This window comes from Lonchura striata, chromosome Z, assembly GCF_050655825.1.
Source record: "Lonchura striata isolate lonStrDom1 chromosome Z, ASM5065582v1, whole genome shotgun sequence".
NCBI classification, from domain to species: Eukaryota; Metazoa; Chordata; class Aves; order Passeriformes; family Estrildidae; genus Lonchura; species Lonchura striata.
Window position 1 is genome coordinate 75,014,766 of NC_140740.1, and position 26,803 is coordinate 75,041,568.

At 36.5% G+C, this 26,803-nt stretch overlaps 1 protein-coding gene across 7 annotated transcripts in view; it reads right to left on the minus strand.

The window, feature by feature from the left end:
• LHFPL2 (LHFPL tetraspan subfamily member 2) overlaps positions 1–26,803 on the minus strand; it is a 121,008-nt gene that overhangs the window by 33,856 nt on the left and 60,349 nt on the right. For 6 of the 7 annotated variants that reach the window (XM_021547260.3, XM_085566375.1, XM_021547256.3 and 3 more), the window contains one exon: positions 26,636–26,688. The gene's annotated coding sequence lies outside the window, so the exon portion shown is untranslated. Of the gene's footprint in view, positions 1–9,856; positions 9,983–26,635; positions 26,689–26,803 lie in introns of those variants that run through there. The other variant, XM_085566379.1, reaches the window with a different exon arrangement.

Genomic DNA, 26,803 nt, shown 5'->3' on the forward strand with positions numbered 1-26,803 from the left:
TTATATTTTGTCCTGAAAATACTATGCAAAAATGCACAGAAGAATGCTCCTGAAGACAAATTGAGTTATACTCAATATGGATACATTGCCCCATTTTCAAAGTCCAAATAATCCACTTTCCTAAGGGTAGGCTACCACTGAAAGTCTTCTAAATGAGGGATCACAGCCTTCAAGATCTCTATACAGCTGCTAAGATTAACAGAAGTTTCCCTTCACTCTGCAGAATCATGTCCTGAAGATCATGATGAGCAAATACTAATATTGCACAGAAAGCTGGAATTACCCTAAGCTTGTTTAAAACCATCAAAAAACAAGTATCTAGCAGCATTGAGAAAAGTAACATTGACTTGTCCATTCCCTCATTTGCTTTCTAAGACAGCAAAGAGAAAAAATCATTCATTTAGGTTCGTTGGCAGTATACTTATATACACTTATCATTCACAAATAATCAATTACTTTATAAGACAAATGAATTATGCAAACAATTAACAGAGAAATGCTCAATTTGCCTTTTTCCCTCCCTGTCTTGACAGACATAAGTTGTATTTGCATTAATAGTTAAAAACTACAGATACTGCACATTTTTCAAAAGCATGTGATTATAAGAATATACTATACTTCGCCTGATGAAGTGAGGTAGCATACAAAGAACATGGTTTTAAAAAATTAATATTTAACTTGATAAAACTAGCATTATTATAGAGCAGATTTTTAAATTGGACAATACTAAAACACATCTAAATTAATTCAAAGTAATGCTCCACCACAGTTTCTTAGGGAGAAATTGTTATTCCAATACACATAAACTATTACGGATGCTGCCAAACTGATGCTCTGTAAAAACTAGACAATGAGGCAAAGAGAATGCATCCCACCTACCTTTTCTCCCTGCCATGAAAACAAGAAATATAGGCCCATTTGTTTCCAACAACAAAATTCAGGCAATGCTTTCTGAGGTGGGAGTAATGGGGATGTGTATTTTGTTCTTCTTTGAAAAAAGGTGTTAGATATATTCTACAGAAGTAAAGATATATTCATGCATAGTGTTATTTAGCTCCTAATTAAAATTGTGGCTTAAAGCACAAAACAAATACAGACTATGATACTGATCTCTGAGTTGGTAAAATGCTTTCATGTACCCAACAGAATATTAAGATACAAATCCCTCTGGTTAGTGACATTGTCTGAATTCAGTTCCCAGAAGATAGTTAGGCTATAGATAAATCAGACTTCTCAATGATAGGGAAGCTTTTGAAACAGTAAATAAGTTTGCATAGATTTTTTCTCCTCCTGCAGAGAAAGATTTCACAGGGTTTTGTAAATGTTCAGTATAATTTAAAAGTTCTAATTTAATTGTCAACACTTTATGAACTCATCATTTCCATGAGGCTTGCCTTGCTATTTGAACACAGGAGTAAAAGCTTAATTGGACATTAAGCACACATTTACAACTGTAATCTTAGGAACTAAATAACAAAATGACTCAGTTACTATGTTTTCACTTAGATCGGCTGGTATTCAGGAAGTGAGACTCTGATTACTAATCATCTGAGAGAGCCCTTGAAATTATAAGTGACCTTTTGGAAGTTCTGAAGAATAAGCATACAACATGAAATCACTGGGAAACAGCTTCTTAAAAAAAACAGGTAATGGAGAAATTTAATTGAGAATTAATGCATATCTGACATATCCTGACTTCAGTGTTTTGAACCCAACAAGGTTGAGCACCAGCCCTCTACAGAAAGCAGGGTTGCTTGTTCTTCCTCTTAATTAAAACCTATACTTACATTCTATTCACATTCCCCACATATGCTGTTAACACTAGAAGACTACCCATGTCACAAAAATTCTTGTGCTTTGCTTGCATAGTGTGAGCTCAGACAGTAGTTTATATAAGTCCACCAAACAGCCATCAGAAAATATAATTAGGGATTTTCCAAAACTGCATTTGGAAATGACAGTAAAAAAAAATATAGAGCATGCTAAAACTGATTAAATCAAAGGTAACCCTTACAACCTTTCACTGTGTGCAGACATGATCTTTAGTAGAGAAATTAAAGAGTCATTACTGTAGAGGAATTCAATTTATTGAAATAGAAGTCAGTAATTGGATCTGCCTAGAGTAATTGCATATCATAAACACAATGAACTTGAAGCCTTGGTGTATATCAAGGGCTATGAATTAACTAACACCAGTGAGATTAACTGAGGAAAAGGAAAAGGGCTAATAGGATACTGATGCACTTTGAAACAGCTATGCTGCTTTCTCAGCTAGAAATAGTACGTGAGAAGCAGATAATCTTTTGGTATATCTCAAGAATGTATGTATGTGCTCAGATGTCCCAAGAACTGCAGACAGAGAGATCTGGAATGTTTCTGGCAATGGAAAAAAAAAGAAAAATAGTAGGGATGGGTTGGGAAGGGGGGGGTTTTAAAGGGGGATGGGATCAGAATGAACCCTACATCAAAACCTTCAATTTTCTCCCTGTATGAAAGGGGATGGTGAAATTTTTTTGTTGTTGTTGTTTGTTTGTTTTGGTTTTTTTAAAGAATTGGAGCATCCAGGAATCTGGACATAGCAGAATTCAAGTATTTCCTACAAGTACAATATAAACTAGTATGAAATAAAAAAAGACAACATTCAATGAGAGCAAGTACCAAGAAAAAGAAGTATATAAATAGAAATACAGAGTGAAGAACAGCTAGCAGTACTGTATAAAAGAAACTGAATGTTAAATGGGTCACAACTGAGTAGGAGTCAAAAGAATGACAACAACAAAACTGAAGTGTTCTAATTCAGAGGTGTGTTAGTACTCTCACCAAAACATAGAAAGCAGTGATTACATGTACTTTCAAAGAATCCAGCTTCTTGCTTAACATTTCAGCAAAATACATAGAGATGGCAAGAGAGATCAATGGCCAGAGGTCTTAAAAATGTGACAGGAGGGAAGATACAAGAGGCCTTAATTCATATTGAAGAGTAGATATGATAGTAACTGAAGTGATATTGCTAGGCTCCTAGAAACAGAGTTCTGGTTCACAATCAGCCCATAAACCCTCCATAGATTAACGTTCTGTCCAACAAACAATTTTGACCTTAAACACAAAATGGAAGCCTATATAGGTAGTTGTAAAAACAACTGCAGCACTGAATAGAGCCATAAGAAAACATAATGGAACTGAAAAAATCTGTGCAGGGTTACCATTAAAAAAATCTATATAAAGATTTTCTCTACCTTTCTTCCAGTTTCAAGTTTCAGCAAGAGCTATGAAAGCAGCTGTGGCTGGGGTAAACTTGAATGGCTAGACAGAAATGTGGTAAGAATTTCAGGATGAACTGAAAAGAGCTTTCTTTTACAGTGCAATCAGTCAAACTTGAGATTCATGCCCTTCACATGGCCACTCTATAAATTACAGGACAATAAATCAACCAAATCAAAACAGGATGTGCAGGGCAGTTGCTGTGTTTCTTGAACACCTCCTCTGGGATGCAGATGCAAGACACCCAAGGGGGTTTGCAGTAACTTCCAGCCCAGGTGATGCATATGCTCAAAATGGCCCAGAAATAATTATAAAACTAGATCTCGTAACAGAATCTTCTGCTTGTCTTCCTGCCAACATTTCCAGTGTGCTGCAGGAACCTGCAAGAATGGCCTTTGTATGCCATCACAATCTAAGGTTATTTTTTCCTCAAGTTTTAGTTATGTTAGCCCAGAACTTCTCCATATTCCCTTCAGTACCAGCAAAGGTTGCATAAAGTAACGATGTAAGTGCTAGAAAAATGTTCAACTGACACAGCTGTTTGATGGAGAATTTCTCCTTACAGGAGAGTGGAATTAAAGTTGCAGTTCAGGCTCAGACTCCATCATGGGTTCCCTTTATCCATCAAAATATAAGTTCTGCCTTAGTACAGAGATTGTTCAGCACTTTCCACTCTTAAAATGTATTTTCATTGCTTACAACTTTGCCAAAATAGCAGTTTGGGCTGAAACTTTCCACACCAGATGCCTGCCTGAGGCTGAATTTTTTTGCACAAGTTTCAGCCAAACAATCTAGATGTTCTAGAAAATGAGGATGTGTTTTTCAGTATTAAAAGCAAGAAAGAAAGCTTTGTAAGAGTAGATAATCTACTCCATTAGATGGTTCATGACACTGAGGGGTGCACATCTCCCCTGATTTGGCAGCTGGAGGCCTTTTGTAAGCTTGCCCAGTGACTCAAACCTCCGTAGTCTGCATCCTCACTTTGTACACCTTTCTGTCAAGTTGGAGTCTTGATGAGACCAGCAGAACAATCACCTTCCCTGGGGGACATGTGATTTCAGTCACCCATGGACCATGTCAGATCAGAGCTGAAATCAAAGCCCAGTTCAGAGCATGCTTTTCCCTCCCCTGCCAGTGACAAAACTATGCAAAGGGCTATGCTGGGGGGCTGCTTAAGAAGGAACAGTGAAAGAACTTCAAAAACTAAAAAACCAAAAACTAAACAAACAAAAAAAAAAAAACTAAAAAAAACCAAAAAAAAACAAACTAAAAAACTAAAAAACAAAAAAACAACCAACAAAGCACACAAAATAAAGTAACAACAACCACACCATATCTGGAGACTGTGTGGGCTGAAATAATGAAATGAGGCAGAAGAAGATGGAGAATCTGGATCAGAGTTCACTAATGAAGAAACAGTTAAGGTCTCTCCAGGAGGCAACCCAACCAGCTTACTCAGGGATAGCAATTGGGTGTTATCAGTAACAGATGAGAAGCACCTAGAAGTGTACAGAATCTATTTTGCACAAGTACCCTAAAGTCTGGCATTTCCTTACATTTTAAAACTCTGCATGACAGCATTCTCAAAGGTCCCTTGTGCTGCATCTGAAACACAACTTTACAATGTTCACATACACGTTGTGAAGAGTGGAATTAGATGCTACAGCAGAGCCAGCCTAGCAGGGACTCCTTCGAGACCAAACACAATCCTATCCCTAACACATTTTCTTCATTCCTTTTTCCATTCTGGTAAGCACTGGATCCCTCAATGAGGTGACTAAATCTGACAAGCTAACGAAAAATTAATCCAGAAGAGAAGGATAGAAAAGAAAACCAGGAAGGAAGCAGGCATTTTCTCAAGTTGAGTGCAAGTTGAACTGGCTCCCAGTGAAAATGAAAAACACCCCATTGGGATGTAGGAAGGCAGCAGGACCACACCCTAGGAAGCAGGGAGGAGAAAAGCAAGGCCTCATCCTTCTTTTCAGATAAAGGCCTTCACTATGACAAGTTGAAGGACATGATTACAAAAGTTACAATGTGGCATAACAATTGCTTAAATCTCCCTACTGATTGGAGACCCTAGAAAAAGAAGCTCCTTCTAGAAAACATGTCAAAACTACTGGTATTTCTTCAGAGTCACAAGTCAAGTCACATGCTGGAATTATTTCATTTTAGCAATGCTTCAGTGACTCACTAGCTGGTGTGCAGTATATTGCCCAGAGAGAACTCATCGTAACAGTTTAGCTCATATCTATTTGGTTAGAAAACAATCTAGTTTTATGCAGTCACTCTTATTTTTCTGTAGTACAGTCACATGGGTCCAACAGTATCCAGGTGTAGCCCACCCACTTCCAGATTAAAACTAGAAAAATAATTCTACTGCTTTCATTAAAAGTTCTTCCTCCTTTACCCACATTACAACTGCACCCACACTCAAACAATACACTTCAGACAAGTTCTGGAGAGTTCTCTTTCTACTTTTCATACATAACAGCCTGTTGACCCCACCACAACTCCAAATCCTGGCAATCCTTGCAGTGAAAATAAACAAATAAGCCCTTAAACCCACCTCAAAAAAGGGATTGGGCGATCCAGCTCCCAGCTGCAACACTTGGGTTTGAAAGTTACAGCAGCGAGTGGCCTGAGGAGCAACACTTCTGCCCCTGCACTGAACAGCCCAGCCTCTGGCTCTGACACTGGTGGGCTGCTGTGGCCAGTGTGAGACACACAAGAAGCCTGTGGTCCCTCAGATACCTGTCAGACAGTGCTAGGCAAGACCCCCTAAAGTTTCAGAGAGACCTAAGAACACTTCTCTTCATGCCATGAGCTAGGAGCAAGGATGCTAATTGTAATCGTGAGGCTGCTGATTATCCTGAGCATACAGAAAGACATGCACAACTTAGCTTTCCAAACTGTTCCCTGCAGATCAATTTTTATTGCACAGACAGGCCTCTCCCTGCCGCACAGTCCTCTGGACAGAGCTGGGTCTGAAACACATCTGCAGCATGAAATGTCCTGAAGTGGGGAAGGGCTTGCCACACCACTCTCCAGCTACAGGCCAGCATCATTCATCACACCAACTGACAGGTTAGACTTGTGCACATGGGAAGAAAAGGGAAAAGCAACAAAAATCCCACCACACATTGAGCAGTCTGCAGCAAGAATCAAAGATTATTGCATCACATTCTTGTGCTGCATTCAGAGCTTTTTTGGCCTGAGCTCTCTTCCTGACATCATCTACCATGACTATCCTCCAAGTTCTGTCTCAGAGCTCATTTCCTCAACAGAACTACAACTACATACGCACATTAAAAAAACTAAATATGCACACACTGTCCAAGTAAGCAGTCAAAGAACTAACTTCCAGTTGGTTTGCTTATCTAGTTCCAGCAATCTACTTTTTTCCAGCCTGTTGTTCTTATCTTCAATATACTGATTTTATTGCAGGATGCTTCTGAAATCAGAACATCAGATATTTCTTCACAACATAGGATTAGTGACAGAAGGCCTCTGGTGGAGCCTTCTCTGGGCTCCTGGAAGGTGGAATATACTTTTTGAGAAACCCCATCTCTTTCTGTCAAGTGCTAAGTGCTTTTAATATTATATGCTTAATTGGAAACACCTTTGCACTCACTCATGTGAGTTGGGTATACTAATCCTGAACACAAAATATGTCCTCTCAGAGTTTTAAATAATCAGTGTTAACATTTATATTTAAACATTCCAACTGCAATAAATACTTTGTTTAAAAACTGTTGCAAGTGTGTATCACATAGAAAAATAAAGTCCATCTCTAAGATGTCTGTAAGGACACACAGCAAAGAAAGCAACAAGCCTCAGTTTCCACCAAATAATAAGTGTGCTAATAAATTTGCATTACAAAAAAAAAAAAATCACATTTTCCTTTTTCCCTTCAGGAAGAGCGAATACTAACTTCAGTAATTTGGTTTCCAGATAACAGACAGGAAAGAATTTCTCCGAGAGAGATGAAAGGATTTAGGTAACACTGTATATACAATTAGAATTCCCAAATGTTTTTATCACTGGCAGTTCCTGTGGGTGCTGGGGAAAGATTAGGCTTGATTAAACTGCAGACTGTGCCAGTTTATTTATAAACTCAGTTGTGAAGCACACAATAAAAATCTGAGACAAAACTCAATTTATTTGTAAAACATCTGAATTAAGTTTCCCAGTTATTTTCAACTTAAAACTCCATTGTGTTAATGTGAGCTGAGAAATAAATGAAGTCCCTTGAAAGTGTTAGATGGAGAAATAAGGGAAAGAGAAAAAACTAGTTCAGTTCAAGATTTCAATATGGATATTTCACTGCCTATTTGGACAAAACAGAGATTTCATATGTGTTTTTCACATGTTCCACCTCTACACTGTAATGATCTATTCAGTTCAACTGCCATTTATTTTCAGCAGTAAATACTCATTAGCAGATGCATTTTGTCAGGATAAGATTTTGCTATTGTGAAAATATTTCCTGGGAAGTTTGGATGTCCTACCATATTCTAAACCATGTCCAAAAGGCTGATTCAAAAATTGAAATTCTAAGGAAATAACTCCCCAGCAACATATTTCAACAAAGAAATTTGAGGTCAGAGAGGGAAGGACACATAAGTTTAGCAGAAGGTTCCTTTTGGTCCATGCCTTTCTAGACAAACAAGTACTCCTATTCTTAACAGGGAAAATTAAGGTACTCATTACTGACAAAACCAGGTTAAAAACCAAATCTAACAATTTGAATATAGATTTGAAACTTGTGTAAGAGTTTACAGTCAGTCTTGAAGAAGTTGTATTTAACCTGTTCAACCCATTCCCCAGAATACTTTACAGGGAGGAGCACACTCAGCCCTTTTTTAGATTTCAAACCTGTCAGAGAAGTATCAGACATGTATTTGGGTTTAACCCACTTATTGCACCATGCTGCTAAGAGAAGAAAGTAACTATGTTCCTAAAAAAGTTCAGACAGTCCAAAGCAAGCATTTCTTTTCAGGAATTTGGAGTTAGATGCATTACACACAACCTTCAAAATGTAGGTAAAAGAATAGCAAGCTTTTGCTGCTAACTTGGCATGTGAGAACAACAAAAACCCCAAAGCAATTAAAATTACAAGTCAGAGCATAAAATATTCTCTCCTTTGATTTTTTTTTTTTTTTTGCATTGTCTCAGTTTGTCTAGGCTTTGAAAATGTCCTACATTGTCTGTGTGCCAGAGAAATTGCCTTTTCAACCCACAACTCTAAGCACTTATTTATGTGAAATACACTTCTGCATTAGCCTTTACCCCTCAGGTCTAATAATAAATTATACTGCCAGGCAGATTTTGTAAAAACTTTTAGCACTGATAATAGAATACCAAAATGGTAAAAAGTAGTTATTAATGGAACATTCTCTTATTTAAGCCACATGTTAAGGTTCTGTAACCCAAATCCTGCTTTAGTCACCTAGGCAAATGACAAAACTCAGCCCTTCAGGGCTTTTCATGGTGTAACAGAGGCTGAAGAATTGAATTAGCAAAGAAACCTTGAAAGCAATAAAGGAGCTTACGTAGGGTAGAGTTAACTGACAAGAAGTGTGCATAGTAAATGCCAATATGGGAAATGCTCTGAGGTGGGCTAAGCTGCCAATTGATGCCCAAAGTCCCAGGTTAATGCATTAGCCCAATAATGCCCAGAGTAAGATCCTAAGTGAAACTCAAAGTCTTCAGTCTCTTTGGTTATTTTCTTAGCCAGACACATCCATTCACCTTAACAGAAGCCTCTGACCGTAAAGAAATTAAAACATCCTTCTTTGCTTTAATTTTTCTAATGCAAACATTATTCACATAGTAGACTATAAGAATATGCTTCTTTTTAAATCCTCCTTACTTGAATAATAAATATACAAATGTGCCTGGGTTTTGTGTCCACAGCGATTAATCCCGATCTTGTAGGATTAAAGATTACTGGGGTAGGTTACTTAAAAAAATCCAAAACACAAACAACCCTTTTGAGAGAAAAGTGCTTTTTGCTATGAAGAACTCTGCAAGTTGAATTTCAATGCTTCTAACATCCGTTTTCTGAAAAACACCATTCACAAAGCTGAAAACAATACATTATTCTTCAACTGCAGTCATCAGCTAGAGTTGACAAATGTTTGAAACAAATCTGAAAATTATATTCAAAATGTATCCAATTCAAAGAGTACTGCATTACTTACATTACAACATACGGAGAAAATATACTCTACAATCCCACAGAATTAAAAGAAAATCACATATAAAAAATATGTACAGCAATTGGAAAAAAATTTCTTCTCTAGTGTAGTAAATTGTATTCAGCTATGAGACACCTTACTAATTGGAAATAACCTTTTAATGACCTTTAAGATAAACATTAATTCACTCTGTTGATAGCTGTCCTTCCAAAACAAAACAAAACAAAAGCTTCTCAGGTGTGGGTTGAATTGATTTTCCTGTTCTGTTTCATTGTCATTTTAATGCACACTTCTCAATTTCTGTCCAGCTGCTTTCCATAGAGTTAATATAATATTTGGCAAAGAAAAAAGGAAGGATACTTGTATTTACTTCTCCCTCCCCTGTCACTCACCTCTCCCCCATGAGAGGGAAGTGCAATCTACAGGCTCTCCATTTCTCCATTTGTCACTGCTGTTGCTGTTATCCTAAGAGCAAGGGAAAACTTTTTATATCTTTTTAAGACACTCTTCTGGGAAGTTAAAGATAAGTCCTTACACAAGAAGCTGATGTCTGAAGTTAGATTTCTGTTTTAAGTAGGAAGCTTCTATTTACATAGAAAGGATGAAAGCTTAATTTAAATTTTCCTTATGCTGTTTTACAGGTAGATGAAAATTGCATTTAAAGCCCAGAAGTCAGTCCTGACAAAAGGAAAAGATTTTCCAAGTTTAAACTGCCTCCATCAATAGCTAGTATGAGAATATTTTAACAAACAATTAAAGCAGAATAATGCAGAACCAGTTCAGAGGTCCTTAAAAAAAAAAGACCAGACAAGTTATCATACGCTTCTGCAGGGGTGTATTTGACCTTCCTCGACCAGCATAATCATAAAGTGGACCACTGAACTACAGTGGTAGCAATACAAAGCCAGGCATTAATGTATTGCCAGTCCATGGTCTTAAACACTGTGCCACAGACACCCATCTGTCTCATTATCAACACATCTCTAGGAAGAAACAAACTTCAACTGCACTATCTCCTCTTTCAAAGAGATCCTGCATTAATTTATACAAAATCAGCAATAAACTTTCTCAATCTCTACCCAAAGGTGTCAACTCTTTGTAATTATCTACCTTATCCTCAAAACAAAAGCTCTGCTGATGGCACTGGCAGACCTGACCTTTGGCATGAAGGCTGCCAGACTGAAGCTGCAGAAGCTTACCCTGTCATTCAGCCTACCTGTCCTGCTGGTTGTTCTTCCCTTCCACTGTAGAGATCCTAACATTTAACTACAAATAAAAGAAGCAAATTTCTCCATTTTGGCTGGTATTGGAAGAAAACGGAAAATTCAGACAAACTAATGAGGTAAACAAGATAAATCGAGGAAACATGTTACGTTTTATCTGAAGATGGGAGAACAGAAAGCATTCAAGTGATTGAAATACTGGAATATAAAGATATTAATGGCCTGAAAATGATTATGAAGATCGCATATATAGTCATCTAGCCTTACACAATTTTAAATTTATTTTTTTTTAAGCAAAGATAATGAGTGTAATTCTATGTTTGGGACTCACAACCTTATTGAATAATGATCTGTGTAATTGTTTTTCTCCCATGCAAATATTTACATTATATTAGTGGAAGAGAAATTCATACCCTCCCATCCCTGCATTAAAGCATCACCACCAAGTTACACAAGAAGTCATGGCTAACTGGAAACATCTGCTAAGCTACTTGCATCTCTGTTGTTTTATAATACCCACTAGTAACTCAGAGGGATCCTATCTTGCATCTGCTTCTCTTCACTTCCACATCAAAGTCTTAATAGATAGATTGTAGAAGTTGCTGTTGAAGCTAGGTCTTGAGGAGAGGCACAGAAAGTCGTGCAACAGCTGCTGCAGATGTTCCTCTGTATGTTTACTAATAGCTGCCTGCTGAGTTTTAACATATTTGGAGCCAGGATTTCCAGATGTCTCCTCCAAAATTAATACAATCAACCAGGAAGTTTACAGAAATAAGATGATCTAAAAATTTCTCTCTTCTCACAATTTAATTTCTGATTCCTGCAGAGGAACTGTGCAGCACAAAACAGATTAGCTGGCCTAACATAAATATGCACAATAACAGCATACCAAATAAAAGTGCTGTAGAAGATCCCAGATCACAAATCACCACTTTCACGTACCAGAGACAGTCCTTGATGCTCAGCAGCACTGGTCAGGCCACTGCATTGCCTCTTCCTAGTGCAGTTCGTATGTTATCAGCATAGCAAAATAGAAGCTAAAGGCTTGGCCTGACATTGATGTCCATCATGTTTAAAAAGATACTATCCATAAAGTCTGACAGTATAAATGAGATACAAACTCAACACACTAAAATTTAATGAAAATTCACACCAGCATAAACTTGGACAAAACTTTTCTGTCCATCCTAACCTACAATGCCCTCAAACAAACTCATCTAGCTTGCTTTTCAAATAAGTTATTTAAACAAAATAGAGAAACCAAGATATGATTCACATCCCCAAACTTACAAGCCATGTTTTGTTATGAAGTGAAACACTGCCAAGTCCCTTTATCAAATTTATCAAATATTTTCCCACTCCTATTGAAGAATTAATGTGCAGCCACTCTTAAAAAAAAAAAAAATTAAAATAAACCCAAACCAAACTGACTGTACTGAGGAATCCAGTCTCAGTGTATCCTGCATCTTATTCTAGGATTCAAACTGTTTTCAGCCAGAAACCCACAACAGCTTCTGATTATGATACAACAGGCACTTAAATTTCAGTGAAAATTTTGCAAAGATGTGCACACACAAAACAGGTGTGTGTATTTACAGACTTTCTTACCTCCTGCCAGAAATTTTTCTTTAAACAAAGAACTACCGCTTTTCGTAATGGAAAGAACATTTCTAAAACCCAAAAAAATCTAGCTGCAATTAGTATAAATCAAACCACAGTAATGAAACACACAGATGACCCAGTATTGCAACCAACATAGCAAGAAGGTTTTTTTAAATAGTACTTTAGTGATATTCAGCATTAATATGCATTTTTTTGTTTGTTACACAGTTACTGTCCCTTCCTGGAAATTTTTTTTATTCTGCATTGGGGAAAAAAAATGCCCTCAAATCAAAACCCTACTAGAAAGTATGTAAAACAAAGCAAAACAAACAAGGAAATACTTATGCACTACAGCTAAAAGACACAATCTATATGGGGAAGAAAAATAATTTGAACTTTCCTCCATCACAATAGTTAATTACATCAAACACAGATAAGAGTTTCAAAATCTTTACCTAGTATGAGTGAACAAGGACACAACTCAGGACTTCTGGATGAAATCTGTCCAGCTTTGTTTGCTGTTTCAGAGCAAACTAATATCTCTAGTACTAACAATTCCATTCTTGACAAAGTTTGTAATATAGACCTGTGAAACTTCATAAAGTTCCAGGTTTTAAGAAAGTTCACAGAAAATTCTTCATCAGCTTGTTATCAGGCAGCATAAGCTGGTAAACGGCAAGTTGAAACAACTGTAAACTATACTGGAGGATACTAAGTTAGAAAGAGATTTGATAAAAGCACATTTCAAAACAGTCTTGGCCCAATATCCTTTTCCAAACAAGCATAGTGTATACTTGTTATAGACCAACATTCAAACTGTTCCTATAGGAGCTTCTCCATCGGTCTCCCATCTGCTCTGCACCTCTGTTTTCTTTCCCTTTCTAAGCTAAAAGTCATCTTGAAAATAAGAGTAGGATAGCAGCAAGACTTTGAACCTGAGAACATCAGACTCTGCAAAGAACTAGTGTTTTCTTATTAACCCTGGGATAATAAAAAACAACAAAACCACCACTCACTTTTAAGAAGAATGTCTTGTAACTTACAGATGAATCTTCACTGTCCCCGCTTCAGTCGTACATCACCGCAACCAAAATGGTTGCTCTCACTAAAGGAGAGAGCACAGTAGCACCCTCTCTATAGCTACGGAATTAAAAATTGTCTCTCAGACTTAAAGTAATTGTCTGAATATTAATTATTTTTTATAACATGTCAGCTTAGAACAACAAAGAACTGAATGAAAGAACTATGCATTTCAAAGGTGGAAGCTATGGGTAAATAAAATACTGTGCTGAATACTGCAATGACAGAAGCCACACAATTTATTGTTTCTACAGCATTGCAAACTCTGGAGTGTATTCCTACAACAGCTGAAAAGAAGCAGAATTTAAGCAGTATGGAATGTTCTTCTCTGAATACAGCTGTAGGAAAGCTTTCCACTCAGCAAAGAAAGGACTGGAATCTGCTCTTGATTCACTAATAGTCAATATAAGGCACACAACTTACCAAATGTCTGTGCGATTTAGCATCCTGGAGATTTTCTTTTTTCCTTCTGCAAAACTATAGCTCCCGTTAGTATTTTCTACTTTAGAAAGGACATGTCACCTACCAAGAATTGCTCTGTACCAAAAGCTGAGCTCTGCCTTGAAACAAAGGGGCACAGTTCAATTTACCTTTTAAAAGGAGCAATGAGTTAATTCTGTACAGCTCTAACTAACAGATACTATCCAGTAGTAAATAACATTAATGCTAACATTTAAGAACTAAAGGGAGTAATAATGATCTAGGACAATGTCTCTTATTTTATGAAAATTATAAAGCCAGTATGTTAATCAGTATAGCTGCTGTCAACCCATATCGTGTTAGCCATTGTGCACAAGTCAGCAAAATGCTTTAGCAACTGAAAAACTCTGTCTAGATCTTTATCAAGAGCTGATCAGAATAATAAGATCACAAAGATTTGTGCATCCATTCAATTAAAATAATATGTTCCTTACTGCAGCATGTACTTCAGCACACTGCAGCAAATCAATTCCATTCCATCACTGTTTAAATAACTCTCCCATGGCAAAACCATCTATTTTGTTATAATAAATTTAGATCAAAGGATACATTTTTTACTCAATAGACTTCATTCTAGACTGTGTCATAGAAATATCAGTCTGTTAAGGCCTTGAGAGACAGAGTTCAGTCTGACTAGAGCTTTTTCTTGATCCTGAGATCAAATAATTTAAACAAATTAAACCATGAGTTGCGAACTATTTATAAATTACAAAGTAGAATATGAGCCACTCACAAAAGATTAAATGGGTTTTTTCATCTTAATATACTCATGTCCCAAAGACAAACACTACTTTTGTTCCAAAAATAATTAGCATAATGCAAAAGATCCAGTGTTTTATCTACTGTTCTCTACCTCTTGCTCTTCTCAAAGACTACTGAAACATCCATGGCTATTATCTGCAACATCTCTCTCTCTGAGCCTCTTTTAACCCTGTGATTTATGGACTCCCAAAATTAAAAAAAAAGTCTCAAGTATAATGAGGTGGAAGAAATAAAGCTACTTAATAGTGTTCTATGAACAACCTTTTGCAGGTTGTTTCAAATAATTTTTCAATATGCCAAATTCTGTGAAGTTCTAAAGGACTGTTTTAGCATGAGTTGTGTTGCAACATATATGCCACTGTTAAAGGTGTAGTAGCTCTCACTGAAGCCAACTGGAGTTTTACACCTAACTTCAGAGAATACTGAGTAGATGTGTACTTGCATCACTACAGATAAGGAGATCGTGTTCCTTGTTCAAATGTAATTGCATGCACAGAAACAGCACATGAATATCTCTTGAAAAAGCCACAGCTGTTTCTCACTTCAAGGATTAAATCCAGGTGGATCATGTAAACTCTTACAGTTGTGTTGATTATTCCATGTTTTAACATCGCCAACATTTGAAAAATGTGTAAAAAATTGGGTGGATTAGGCCACCCTGGTTGGAAAATCTGACAAAATACATAACTTCGTGTAATTCTCACTGATTCAGGCATGCTGCAATTGTTGGGCCTATACAATAGACACTGCATCATTGCACTCTTTGCCTGTTAGGAAATGGGACTAACACACAAACAGTTGAGACTATGGTACTGATCTATAGATTCAATTCAAGAGGAAAATGGTCTCATTTTCTCTTCACCCAAGAGTCTGCTTTCTCACTCCTGTTTCTGTTGGATATGATTGTAAATATTCATAGGAAAATTGAAAGTCCAGCTTTATTGACCTATTTTGGAACCTGTTATTAAATACATTATGTTTTATAATACATTAGCTTCCAATGAATCACACTGTAAAGTTCTGTGTCATATGATTTAATACATTATGTTTTGCGAATACGAAGTCAAACTTATATAGTCCCTTTGTGAAGCATGGGTATAATTACTTAAATCAATACTTATTATTTCATCAGCTGGCACAGAAAACAAAGTTCCATCCTCAAAATACCACTGCACAGTTCCCAGTGTTATTAATTTCTTTTTTATTACCATAGATAATACCACAAAAATATGATGCTAGCTGAACCTACAAGCATGATCCTGTAAAGAAAAGTGCAACTATAGCCGATACCTATCGAAACCAAGTAAGCTCAAATGATTTCCAGCTCTTGTGATTTTATCATGAGTCACATCTAGTGTTTTCCTTGAGTCACACATTTAGGAGCCTCAACCATGGTGCCCATAATTACATTTTACAATTTCATTACAGTGGTGAGAAAGAGAGGAATCTGTCAGTTTACATATATGCATCAAGACACTAAGCATGCAGGCAACACCCTTGGTCACATGACAGACTATTTTGTACCAAATTTTGGTGAAACAAAACCAAGACATAGTTACAAAAGTGCTTTTCATCTGCTAATGATAATTTCTGAGTGAATGTGCAACAAGATCCACATACATGAATTCCAATGTGCCTTCTTTGCTGTGTAAAAATTTCACAAATTGAAAGAACTTTCTTTTTTTTTTTCCTCACAGAGAAAAGTAAGTATTTATTTATTGGATGGCTTTTGATAGCAATGGTATGCCATTCCACTCATGTGTAAGACAGAACAAGCCAAAAACCGCAGAGACATAGAATAAGTTAAATCTTATGGTTGGGTTATTTTCTCCTCTACCAACCAAATAAAATTAATGAGTAGTATCAGTAAGTAAACAACACTGAGTAGGCCTGGGTTGCCAGAAGCTCTTTTTCTGTTCTATAATTTCAAAATCATTCAAATGCTATTCAAGGTGCAAGTGGGCATGTAAGAATCAACACTTTATAAATCAGAAGGCGAGAGAGAAAACAAGTGAAGACATAGTTTTATATTTTAAAATTCATTTCCTCTGAAAGGCTTTGAAACTCTAAGTTTTTGAAAAGCCATAAACAAATTGCCTTTCAATATCCACATAAACATCTGTAAATTTGAACCATTGTTGAGAGCAGATTCTGTTATTGCAGCACCGATCAAAACAACATAAGTCAGTAGAGTAACAAGAAAAAAAACTTCTCCTGCCCTCCACATTTCCAACATGTAAAACTTTCTCTCAGGTTGCATGCAGCAGGAAACCATGGATTAAGGAGATGAACCAACAGATATCTGTCAAACAATTGTTATGATATTTTGAACTAACCTGCCATTTAATATGGAAAACCAAAAAGACCCCAAAATAAACTCTCTCCACAAGACATATTCAACAAGCATGAATGAAAGGGCTCAATAGAGCTTAATGCAGTATAGGAAGTTTCCAACAAAACCAACTATGAGCTTCTAGAACATGCCGTCATTTGCTAAAATAAGTAAGAATGTACTCTGGCTGCTATTCTTAAAAACATCCCCATCTGGCCTCAGCAAACAGGAGAAAAGTGATGCAATTTTCATGGCACCCACAGCCTCAAACCCAGACACTCATCACCTAGGTGTTAGCACGCCCTTACACAAGGCTTCTCAAATTACTGCTTCCCATCAAGACCTGAAACTGGCTCCCTTTAACATCTGTTAATCTAATTGGTTCCTACGAGCCCATAACAATTAAACCTGTTGTTGCAAGGAGCAACAGGGAAAGGGGATTTTATATATCCACAGCTGGGCTGTTAGCAGAACAAATGGGACTATATCTTACTCAAGGGCTCTCACCAAAATTCAGTTACTAACTGTGAGAACAGGAACAAGCCTCAGATAAAGTTGATGGCCTCAGCAAGGGGGCTAAACTCAACGTACTGATTAGCTCCTCTGTCACAACAAGTCACAAAAGGGGACAAAGGCTGCCCCGTTTCTCTAGTCATCAAATACAACGAAGTTAGAGAAAGGGATGACTAGCTATAGCAAAGATGGATTGAAGAACACATTCAAGAGTAAACAGATTTTTTGCATGATCTATTATGAAGCTGACAATTTTTGGTTAGCCTGTAGTAAGAAGGAAAAGAATGTAACCAAAGTCCTTGTTAAGATTCAAAACATTTTTTCAAAAAGGAAATAATGCAGCAACTGAAGAAACTGAATTCTTTACTTATGCAAAATACTTCAGCGTGTTTCAAGAAGAAATAACTTTTTTTTTTCCCCCCCGTAAGAAATGAAAATGAAACACAGTAATGCCCAGCTCAGTATCAGCTCTGGTCCCTTTTCCAGATATTTAAGAACATCTCAGTGTACTCACAGCAGACTGTCACCCTCAAAAGGAATTTTCATACATCTAAGCAATGTGAATAAAGGCTTATAGAGCAGGAGCTCTAATATACTCAGTATCATTAGCCTACAGAAGAAAAGGAATAAAAACTTTGCCCTGCAGTTTTCTCGCAGTGTACCAGATTAATAAAGTTTATTTCTTATCCCTTCTACAGTCTAGTTTTAAAATGACTTAATAAAACTATGGTTTTGCTCTGTGCTCTCTGCTATACTTTCTACCATAGTATTAAGCCCAAAGCAGTTGGGCACAATGCTGAATTGAGGTGACACAATCACAACCCTCAGAAGTTCCTCAGAAGCTCCCACAGTAGTCCAACACTCCATGTGCCTCACACTTGGACATCTGAAAGTTCACTAGCTCCCATCTTAGGGTGTGGGAAGAACAACTGCTATTTACTTTGTGGGAGACAGAGAATTAAGCTTTCAACCTTTGTTTCTTTGCTCTCTAGCCACTGGCTTTTATTTCTTTAATTCTTTTGCTTGCTTATCATCCTTTTCTTAATCTGTTCCTCTAATTTTCATTAACCATCATGAAACTCTAAAAAGTCAACTTGTAAAAACAGAAATGCTTTTAACAGAGGAGTTGAGAGTTGGTAGTCAGAAGTGAATGCAGAAACTTTTTGCTTTTCCAGAGTATTATTGAAGAAGATCTATGTATCTGAAAACCCTTTCCTTCCCCCTCCCACCCCCTTTTTGGATTTTTCCTTAGACCATCACTACTACAGACAATTACTACATTCCAAAACTTCAGCCAAGAAACAATTTCTTTCCTCCGATGATTTAATAATTTAGTCATTTTGAACTGGACTCAGGCAATGTTAGAAGGTTGCTCCTGGTATGTGGCGATATTTGATGCTTTAACAGGTAAAATTATTAAAAGTGTGCCAACATAACCAGATTACTTCTGAGGATACTCAAATACCTGGAACACACAAATACCTGGAACAAACTTTCTGACAGGCTTTCCATAGGTTTAATGTTTTGAGCTGTGCCTCCAGACACATTTGGAAAGAACATAACAGTCTTTCAGACTGTCACAAAACTTGCTAAAAACCATGATTTTGCACAGCTAATCCTAATCCCTATTTTATCACTGTCAACTGAGCACCATCCTGAAAGGGAAGTTATGAATTTTTAAAATAATTTGCTGAAATGCAGCACAAATTAGTGTGTTATTACTGTCCATGAATTTCCTTTAATGAGAAGGAACTATATATATAGATTGGTCATTAAAAGAAGCCAAAATAAATGGGATAAAGACTTCCCAAGAGAGAGTTATGGCATATGGTCCACTTTCTTTTGATTCACTTAGATTATTTCACATGTGGACAAAGCAGCATCCCCTCTACATTACACAGCCTTAGTATGCTAGTAGTAACACTGAGGTAGAGTCGCTCCAGCTGCCAGGAAAACAATAATATAAAAAAATACAGTAGCAAATAAAAAGAATGTGATAACTATCCATGAGAATGCCGGGGAGGCAGACTTAGAAAATGCTTTAATTGCATTAAATATAATGTCTTTACATATGCCCATGCAAGAGTATTTTATTATCATGCATCTAATGGATGTGACAGTTTTAGGAAGAAATATGAGTAATAGTAGCCAATTCATGAGGGAAATATGCTCAGCACAATCTGGAAAACCAGTTGGACTTCAAGAGATGTTTTCAACCTCCCTAATATAGAATTTCTTTTTGTTCTTCTCAGATTCAACTTTTCCAATACATGAAAAAAAATTATCTGCAGGGAAAGATTTTTCCTTCATTTAATAAAAACCATAAATCTTTAGAGATTATCATTTTGTTCACTGTCTACTGCATTAAATTTTACCCCCAAAAGAATCTTTATGAAAATATTTATCTTCCTGCATGATTTCTGTTCAAAGTGGATTAGAAAACCATCTGGTAAAGGACAATGGCAACCTTCTACAAGTAGACAAAACTATTTTGCTCTAGGGAAAAAACAGATTTAAACAGATATAAAAAGTACAAAACCAAATAAAATAATCAGCCTACATTTGGTACAGCAATTTTTTTCAATTACAGCAATACAGATTTTTATCAAGCTTTTAAATTACATTTCATCAGAATAACATTTAATATTTAGAAACAGCAAAATACTTATTTTAAAGGCATTTTTCATGGGCATCTTGAAGTATTTTAGGAGGCATATATAGCATAACATTGACCCACCTTTAGGTCATGTATGTTACCTCACCTCCTCCCATCCATTCCATGGCACTGAAAGTTGGTAATGTTCTCTCACTGTGGTATAGCCCTTTTCTCAAGTCCTTCTGCACAAAATAGCAGGGATCTGTGACTACTGTTCTGAGGGAAGCACTACCCCTTTGCAGAATTGCAGCAGATTGATCAGACCACAGCACTCAACTGTCAGGCATACCTTACTACCTGTATTAGGAGATGTCCTTGATTAAGTCATATCTGTTATCTCATGCTGATTTAAAAATCAGTGAAAGAATTCTGGTGGTTCCCTGGTGTTTGTAACAAGTTTAGCCAGCAACCTTTGCTCATCAGGCTAGCCAGTTCTCAGTTTGTAACTATCATTTAATGTTTTTTCCATGGTCTGCTTCCATAAGTTAGTGGGGAAAAATATATTGTATTCTTACGCTTCAATTCCACAAATTTAGATGCATAAATTTGAACAGCCATCAATAGGTTATTTTCCAGCTTGCATAGATGCTGTAATACCTTCCTCCATTTAATAGCCTTGGGAAATAATCTAACAGCTCCAATAGTTTAAGTAAAAAGGACCAGAAGGATATAAGAGAACTCCTTCATGAAGAAAAATGGTAAGACAGTCTCAATAAATGCAAAATGAATTCTTTATTTCAAGCAGCTCAATTCTAGTTGGTAATAAAGTAGTTGGCTCTACCACTGAGCTCTCTGTGCACTATAATGTAAATCTAGTCAAACAGGGTTGACAGGTTTCAATGAAAATGTTGGTGAGTTCTGTCACAATTTATATAGATTTCACTGACAGTTTCTCTTTAAGAATATCTCTTCCCCCAGACATCATGATAGCCCTGTTTTTAAAAGAATTATTTGCATGCATACTAGGATAACACATCTGCTTATCTTCAGACATGTTGAGCAACTCACAGATCCTGCACTTTGGAAACAAGTCAGTATACTGCAGTATGTGGTAGAAAAAAGAGGGTGGGGGGAAGGAAGAAAGGTAAAACATAGGCTATTTAGCACATCTGAAAATAAGCTCAAGCTCTTTCTAGTTCCAGCAGCTGCCTATAATGGAAAAAATGAAGACTGGTCGTTGCCAAAGAAATGGGCAGTAAGAAATAACAGATGTGAAATTTCAGCAACATCATTGGCTAGGTCAGTTTCACAGACGGCTAGAGAGCCAGGGTCCCTGTTGGGCTGCAGCATTCTCAGAGGCACACTTACTTTTTTTTTTTTGCTGCTGAACTGTTGTTCCTCCTGCTTAGCTGAATTCACTCGGCAACCTCGCCCATGAATGCAACTGACAGGAAACGTCAACGTCCTCACAAACATGTGTAAAGGCTTCTTGCTTAAAGTTACTCACTACATTTTCCAAAATCATATAAATATTTCATGTCTCTCTTCCCCAGTCCCATTCACTCCTCTTTTTGTTGCATGGAAACTTACAGTGAGCAAGGAAGACAGGTCTTTCAACACAGTATCTTATTACATGAGGCTCACAAAGAAAGCAAAAATCAAAGAAACCAATCTAATCTGTTGCATACATTTTTAAGAGAAAGAGCGGTGAGTGAAAAATGCCCTTCAAAGATTCAACTCCAATTACACAAGTAATTTTCAAGGACAAATCAAGTTTCTTGACAGTGTTTAAAGGGGAAATTATGAATATAAGGTCTGTAGAAACTATCACATCAAGACCAGCTCCTGTCATCCAATTTGCAGGGTTAAGTTGACTTCAATTTAAATTAAAATTAAATAAAATGTTATATTTAGACATCAGAAATATGCCTTGAAATTGTAATGCAGATAACAAAGAAAACTATTACTTTTGGAAAAAAAAAACAATTAAAAAGTTGTATTAGAAAAAAATGTGAAGAACAGTGAAGAACACCTAGTATCAGCAACTAACATCATCAGAACTGTACCTGGGCTGTCACAACCACTGCAAGACACTCTTCTGTTGAGTTGAAAATATGGTTGTAAAATGTAGCTCTTAATAAGCTAGGTTTCCATGCTATGTCTCATCTGGTATATTTATTACTTGTTGCTGAAAGAAACAGCATCACTCTTCCAGCTTCTTATTGTGTCTTTGTCCCTTTTGTTGCAGCTAGTCATTTCTCATCCACAGGACAAGCCAGGCCAGCATAGTTTCCTGATTTACTTTTCCTTTACTAGCAGTTAGGGGGCTTTATTTCTGAATCAGCTGCTTACCTTGAACTCACCTTGGAACTGAGGACTGATGCAAGTGAGGGAAAGAACAGGCTGAAGTATCCCTTTTGGCATCAGCCTGAGTTGCACAAGACCAGATGCAATATTAAAACATGCTCTGGAAAACATTACTAGCTTTCTTCTTGTAGAATGAATATTCAAGTGTCTTCAGAATTCCACATAACACAGTGAGTTTCTGAGAGCTAATGGAAAACTCTGCAAGGAAAAATTGTAATACTACAGCAAAGGACTCCACAGGGCAACAAAGCCCAGTGATAAGGACTAAGGCTCAATATGTGGACAAATGGCCTTGCAATCTAAGTTGACAAGAGGAGTAAGATCAGTACCTTTCCTAATATCACTTAGCAGGTTAATAACAGAGGCAGAAGTCAAATGCAGGAGTTGGGACAGGCAGCTCTAAGCCCTACATCACACCTCCTCCTGTAGCAGCAACTGCTATTTATTCACTGCTTGTGCTACAGCATCTCCATGTCAAGAACCACACACTAGGTTCCAGAAATAATAACATGAAAATGAACCATTGCATTTGCTACTCTGTAAGCAGATTATTAGTTCAATGTGGTTTACACTATCTGAAAGTTCCCACTGCCTTTCCAAGAACTTGAAACCATAATATTTTTCTAACTCAGTAACATGTCCTTTCTTCCCTCTAATGACAGACAAAAAGAAAGAAAATTGAAAAAAAACCCACTTTTATTTTTGTTTCTATTAAATGGAAGTGAGATGCAATTTGGAATTAGCATTTTTAGATCATACTAAAGCTCTCCATAGAAGGAGTAAACCAAGATGAACTATATATGAAAAATAAAAAAGAAAAGGCAAAGCAGAGACACAAAAAGGAGATGGTTCAAAGAGGAAAAGCAGTATAGTGGCATTAATAAATCCAAATTAATACAGTGACACTGGTCACGTATCTATTTTTTGCTTCTAAAAGTAAAAACTCTGTGCTGTTACATACATAGTACAAAACTGTATTGATATAAACAGAACCACATATCCCAAACCAAACACAAATCCCCAAAATCAATTATCTCTCCTCATCTGTATTCTGCTATTAACTACATGGATTTAACACACAGAGGGAGACCCTTTACTCACTTCAAAACTAACAGGTTTTCTATTTCAGGCTTAAGATATAGCAGGACTTAATCAGAAACACAAAATATCATTCCTGAAGTCATGAAATACCATCACATGGCAAACCACAGCACAGAGATGGCAGTTAGAACATCTTGAGCAAACCACAGCTTTTCTTCCTCTGATGGTTATCACACACAAGGAAAGAGCTGACAATAGACACTCTGCTTGCCTTCCTTCATCTCGATTTCGCCCAGTTGTTCCCAAGGCAAAAGCTCTCCAAGAATCTTATCTAGGAAAGTCAGGTAAGTGTATTACCTGAAGAGGAACAGGGCTAACAAATAAAAACATATATTTTAATATAATACAGAAGAATATATGTCACATTAGCTGGCAGGTTCCAGAGTAGCTGCAATGACAGAAGTCCATAGCCCAAGAATGCACCTTTGTATCAACCTGTCAAAAACATCAGCAAGTGGCTGGTGAAACTTCAGCTATTAAAAGAGAGGATCAAAAGTTCACATCTTCAATGATCTCACTATCACCCATCAGAGTTTTGAGGCTAACACTCCACAAGCACATTAACACCTGCTGTTTTTCAGAGATGCCCAGGACCAGCATCTAGCACAGCATCTACTTTTGCTGCGTCATCTCACTGGAGTGTGGATTACCATCAGCTGTGATGTGAGGTCCTGGAAGGATCTTAGCACCCCTGCAGTAAGCAATCACTTCTTGGCTAGTATTATATGGAAAACAAAAATAACTTATGCTTTCTTGCATAATACAATTTCAGAGTCTAACAATCATATTTATTAAAAAAGGCATTATAAGCTTCTATCCTACTTACATTACAACAAAAGGAGCACACACAACTGAGGAACTATGAGAATGCTCAAAAGAGTAAGCAAAATACTGAATATTTTATTAAGAGATTAGCAGAAGGTAATTTGAATCTTTAAAGTTTTATCTTAGTTGTTTATTTATTGCTTCCAGTTACAATCTTATTTATTATTTTACTACAACTGAAGATTTTTATGCAAATAAGTGTTTAACTATTTTCAAATGTTTCCCCAAGACAAATTATACAATACCTTTTAATAAAATGCAGACAAAATAACTTTGTAGTGTTCTAGAGAGAGACTGTATTATTTACATATTTTGTTATGAAGGAGAGGCTATAATTTCAATTTTCTTTTAAGCATATTAGATCCTCACAGAGTTTATCTTATCATTTATGCAATTTTATCATCACCACTACACTTAGCCCTGTACACTGGTTTCCACCCTGCTCCTGCTAACAGTCGCTCAAGTTGCTTTTTAAGTTTGGTTACTATAGCACATGCTAGCATTTCTGTTCTGTTTTTAAGTGTCATAGGACTCCCCCTTAATTGGTCTGTAACACTACCCAAAAAGCAATTCTAATTTAATAACAGTCTCTTCAATTCTTAAGTATCATGTTCTTAAACAGCATCAAACTTGAAGAAAAGAATACCTGTATTTTTTGTTGAATATAGATATATGAACTGTCTGTAATGCTTTCCTTCCATCTATCCACTGATAATAACATGGATACAGGAGTTTAGTCCTGGTAATTGTCAGGCAGAGGAGGATGGGAACACAGGGCAGATTAAAATATAGGCAAAAAAGAATTATACAGAACTAACTGAAAAACTTTAAATTCACTTATCTAGTTTTTCTAGTTAAATACTAGCAGAAATAGAGAGGATATAGTAAATATAGACCCACATGAATACAAATATTCTAAACTGATAGATGCCTTCCAAGTTGTAACTAAAGGCTAATTTAATTAAGAGCAAACATACTTTTCAGAGGCCATTACAGGGAAAAAAAAAAAAAAAAAAAAACAAGGCAAAGGCTTTTCACTCCATTGGTCACCAGCACATGGAACAAAATACATGGGTTCTAAACACTTGCTGCCAACAGTACTGAAATCAACAAAATCCCTTAAATATTAAATATTTCTAATAAATTGGCCCTGCCATAGAAACCAGAGAACTAGAAACATTACATTACTCCAAATAACTATCTCTTGATAAGAAAATGCAATTGCTTTTTGGAGATATCATTTTACTCTTCTTCCTTTGGCCTCTTTTCCTAGGACCCAGCAACAAGAGGAAATGGCTTCAAACTACATCAAGGGAAGGTTCAGGTTGGACATCAGGAAGGATTGTATGGCTTAAAAGGTGGTTAAACACTGGAATGGTTTCCACAGGGATTCCTTCACTGGAAGTGTTCAAGAAACAACTGCATGTGGCACTGTGTGTCCTTAGATAATATGGTGGTGTTTGGTCAAAGGTTGGATTCCATGATGCTGGAGGTCTTTTCCAATCTTAATGATTCTATGATTCTCTTCTGTTACATGATTATTAACCACAAGTAACACTGATTTTATCTGTGCATTTATAAGGTTCTCTTTGACAGCCAACACCTACAGACAGGGAAGTGCAAATAATGTATTTATAAAAAGATTACAAAACTCAATTTTTAAAGTATTTGAAGTTTTTAAAGTTCTTCCTTAGATCCTTCTTGCACTCTTCTCTAGTCAAAATTATACATATTTGGCACACACAGTGCAAAGAATCAGTGACAAGCATAGGGGATCAGGAGAATAACTTTACAAAGGATACCACAGTTTGCAGAAGCAGAGTTAAAAACTAAAAAGATTGCAGATTAAAGAAAAAAGGATTCGGCTTGTAAGTTGAATTCAGTAAGTAATTTATTAACTTACTTCAGATATTCTAGAATTCTCACCTGCTAAATATATAAAATTGCATTACACCAAAAAGCCAATTCAGGCATCATTATTTTAATACCATAGGTCAAGTTACCACTTCAATAAGTATAGGTTAAACTGTTACTTTAAAGTTTTTTCAAAGTCAGGGTGATATGAGGAGAGCCTCCATTTACCAAGATCAGCCAATGAGACTACCTCATCCTGACCTTCTTAAAATTTCTGCTTAAAAAAGTTGTCTGAATGTTCTGAACAGGAACTTGGTGCTCAGAAGAAAATATTCAAAAGGTACAAACTACTGAACATCTTTCATCTTTCCTTCACAGTAGTAAAACTTTAGCATGTGAAAACACAGAAAATATGATCAGAATTTCATTTACTCACCACTGTTCCAAATCTTTAGGTCTTACTCAACCACTTCAGATGCCTGGCAATACCTATAGAAATAATTGAAGCAAAATATAAGAAAGGTACAGGGACAAAAACATCAAAACAATATTCACAAGTAGTACTGATGGCTGGAATGGTAAAAATGTTGCTTGTAAGAGATTA